At 43.2% G+C, this 4,064-nt stretch overlaps 1 non-coding gene across 1 annotated transcript; it reads left to right on the top strand.

Annotated features, from left to right (window-relative positions):
* Positions 1-2,931: 2,931 nt before the first annotated feature.
* Positions 2,932-3,037, top strand: LOC145637586 (small nucleolar RNA R71). Its single transcript, XR_014114354.1, has one exon. It is a non-coding gene; the product is annotated as a small nucleolar RNA R71 (small nucleolar RNA).
* Positions 3,038-4,064: the final 1,027 nt, after the last annotated feature.

The raw sequence follows: 4,064 nt of genomic DNA, 5'->3' as shown, positions 1-4,064 counted from the left end.
CGCACATGAGCTCAAATGGAAGAGACCAATCCGAACCTTGGACAATAAGAGCGGTGCAAAGGGCTTCTTTCAACCTACAAAAGGACTTATGACAAGCATCATCAAACACAAACTCCTTATCTTGTTGCAATAGGGATGTGAGAGGCTTAGCAATCATTGAAAAATCTTTTATAAAGCGCCGATAGAACCCGGCATGGCCAAGAAAAGACCTCACTTCCCTCACGTTGGTGGGGGGCAACCTTGGCTCTATCAACCTCAATGCCAACATGGGAAATTTTGTGCCCAAGAACAATCCCACTTTCCACCATAAAGTGGCACTTTTCCCAATTCAACACGAGGTTAGCCCTCTCACACCTTTCTAAGCAACGAGATAAATTAGATAGACCGTCTTCATAGGTGGCTCCTCCAACGGAGAAGTCATCCATGAAGGCTTCTATCTCATCCTCAATCATACCACTAAAAATGGACATCATGCAACGTTGGAATGTTGCGGGGGCATTACAAAGCCCGAAAGGCATCCTACGATACGCATAAGTACTGTAGGGGCATGTGAAAGTCGTCTTCTCTTGATCCTTGGGGTCAATCGGGATTTGGAAAAATCCCGAGTAACCATCAAGGAAACAATAGAAGGAATGCTTTGTAAGCCTTTCCAACATTTGATCAATGAACAGTAGTGGAAAATGATCTTTGCATGTACTTGTGTTAAGTTGGCGATAGTCAATACACATGCGCCAACCGGTAACAAGTCTAGTGGGTACTAGTTGATCATGATCATTTTTCACTACCGTCATGCCCCCTTTCTTAGGCACAACTTGCACGGGAGATACCCAATCACTATGAGCAATTGGGTAAATAATCCCCGCATCAAGAAGCTTAGCCACTTCCTTCCGCACCACCTCTTGCATGGAAGGGTTAAGCTTTCTTTGCCTTTGCCTAACGGGTTTGACATCTCCCTCTAGATCAATTTTGTGCACACATAAAGATGGACTAATACATTTGATATCATCAATGGTATAACCCAAAGCTTTCTTGTGTTTTCTAAAAACATTGATCAAGAGGGAGGTTTGCTCCTCCGTTAGGTTAGAATTTACAATCACGGGGAAAGACTCATCAGGACCAAGAAATGCATACCTCAAGCCCAAAGGTAGAGGTTTCAAGTCTACCTTTGGTGCTCCCTTAACATTGGGGCTCTCTTCTCTTTCTTCAACTTGAAAGAGGTCATGAATGTAAGGAGCCTCTTCTTCCATGCTCGCATCCTTGCACTCCTTCTTGCAAGTCCTCATAGAATTGTATGTCTTCTTTGTGAGTACCTATCTTTGATTCATTCAACAACACACTTTCAAAAGGATCATTAGTAGCATGCAAGTGGGAGCGAGAAAATTCATTAAGAACGGTATCAAGAACATCTACCCTAAAGCATTCACCACTTGAGGAGGGTTGTTGCATGACATTATTCAAATCAAACTCAATAGAATCATTGTCAATCTTCAAGGATATCTTCCCCTCCTTCACATCGATGATAGCTCTAGAAGTAGCTGGAAATGGTCTACCCAAAATTATAGGAATCCTCTCATCCTCATCCATCTCTAGCACATAGAAATCCACGGGGAATGTGAACTTTCCTACCCTAAGGGGAATGACCTCAACTTTGCCCATGGGGAACTTAACGGAACGGTCCGCTAGTTGGAGAGTAATGTTAGTGGGGGAGAGGGTTCCTACACTAAGCTTTTGGTAGACGGAATAGGGCATGAGACTCACACTTTCTCCTAAATCACACAAGGCTTTATCAAATTCAATGCCATTGATAGAACAAGGGATGGAAAAGTTACCCGGATCTTTCAATTTGGTAGGAAGTTTGTTGGAAAGTATTGCACTACAATTGGCGGTCAAACTCACCATCTCACACTCCCTTCTCCCACTCAAAAGGTCTTTCAAAAATTTGGAATAGTGGGGCATTTGCTTCATAGCATCAACAAAAGGGACGGAAATATGCAAATTCTTAATGACTTCCAAAAACTTCCCAAATTGGGCATCAAGTTTAGCTCTCACAAATCGTTGTGAAAAGGGTAGCTTCTCCTCTCTAGGTTGGCGATTTAGGGGCAAAGGGGTGGCTTCTTTTTCCTTTGGCACCTCAACATTTTTTTCCTTTTCAACACTCAATGGCTCATTGGGTTTTTCACCCTCATTCTCTAACTCCACCTCTTCTTGGGGTTCTTCCTCAACTAAAGGGTCACTCCCTACTACCTTCCTACTCCCAGTTGTCACGGCATACAAAGGTTTTGGGTTGACTCCTTGACTTGGGATGTGAGAAGAAGAAGAAGAAGAAGAAGGGGATGAATTAGATGCAAGTTGAGCAATTTGGGTCTCAAGCATTTTCATGTGAGCATTGGTGCGTTTTTGGGCCTCTTCGTGTTTCTTTTGATCCTCCTCACGCATTTTCAAAAGAGCATCTAATTTAGCCATCACGGGATCAATTGGAGGGGCTTCAAGTTGAAGAGGTTGTTGATGTGGAGGAAGTTGGGGTTGATGGAAACCCGGAGGCCTATTAGTTTGGGCATAGTTAGAAACAAATTGGCCCCTATTGCCTCCGGTGCCTTGGTTAGGAACATTGCTTTGTTGATTATTTCCATATTACCATGAGGGTTGGACCTTTCTTTCATCAATTCATCCATTTGCTTGGTCATTTTGGAGATTTGGGTAGAAAGGTTGTTGATTGCGTTGGCTTGCTCCAATGCATAAACACCCTTACTAGAAGTAGCATCCCTTTCTCCTTCGTACCAATCATCATAGTGCTTTGCGACCTCCTCTATAATACACTCCACTTCATGCTCTCCTTTGTTCATGATTGGACCGCCGACCGCGGCGTCTAGGCTTGTTCTTGCTTGAGGTGTGAGACCTCCATAGAAAGTGTGAATGAGTTGATACTTGGGTATCCCATGGTGTGGGCATTGACATTGAAGCTCTTTGTATCGTTCCCATGCCGCACTTAGAGACTCACCACTCTTTTGGCGAAAACCTTGAATCGAAGACCGAGCCTCGGCGGTCTTCCTATGGTTATAGAACCTCCTCAAGAAAGCCGTAGTCACTTGGTCCCATGTTGTGAGAGAATTAGGGGGCACCTCCTTCTCTAGCCATTCTAGACCTCACCCAATTAGTGAAAATGGAAACATTTTGAGGCGAATATATTCTTGAGTCACTCCATTGACCTTTACCGTGTCACAATATTTCTCAAACTCTTTTAAGTGCTCATGAGGACTCTCAAACTTTCCACCCGAGAATTGTTTCCTCTCAATCAAAGCAATCAAATTTGGCTTGATCTCGAAATTGTTGGCTTGAGTAGTAGGAGTGAGGATCCCACTTTGCGCTCTAAAAGCTTCGGGGCCCCGAGACGACTCAAAGGTGTATTCTCTCCCATTTTAGAACCTTCTTCACTCTCGAACTTATAGGTTGAGAAAGGGTTGATTTCCGATTTCGAAGATGAGTTAGGGCTATCTAATTCTTCACTTGAGGGTGAAGAGGGTGGAGTATCTTCTAATCCTCTTACTTCTCTCGTTGGAGTGTGAGAATTTCTACTCCTTGCTCTTGCTTCTCTTCAAATTAGGGACAAAGACCTTTCTAGCTCTGGATCGATGGGAATCAAAGATCTTGAGCGGGTTCGTCCTCTGTTCATACAACAAAGCTAAGAGGAACGTAAGCACTGACAAGTAACAAAAGTAGCAAACACTAACAAATAAAAGATGAGATAGTCTCAAACAAGCAATGAAATAGCAATGGAAACCGTCTCCCCGGCAACGGCGCCAATTTGATAAAGGAAATAATTGCGTCGCCAAACAACTACACCTAAATCAAGTACAATTTATAACACTCGACTCAACCTATTACAAATATAGGGCAAGTAGAGGGGTCGAACCACAGGGAGAAATGCATAAACACCGCATTCATTACCTAGAGTCTAAGCTATCTCGGAACAAGAAGTGTGAACAACTAAGAGATTAAACTAAGAACGAAATGGATTAAAATTAATATAACTAAGCACCAAGGGAAATGGGTAGATGTAGATGTCG

This window comes from Chenopodium album, chromosome 6 (assembly GCF_948465745.1).
Source record: "Chenopodium album chromosome 6, dcCheAlbu1.1, whole genome shotgun sequence".
NCBI classification, from domain to species: Eukaryota; Viridiplantae; Streptophyta; class Magnoliopsida; order Caryophyllales; family Amaranthaceae; genus Chenopodium; species Chenopodium album.
The sequence above is the reverse complement of the archived record's forward strand: the minus strand, read 5'-3'. Positions and strand labels throughout refer to the sequence as shown.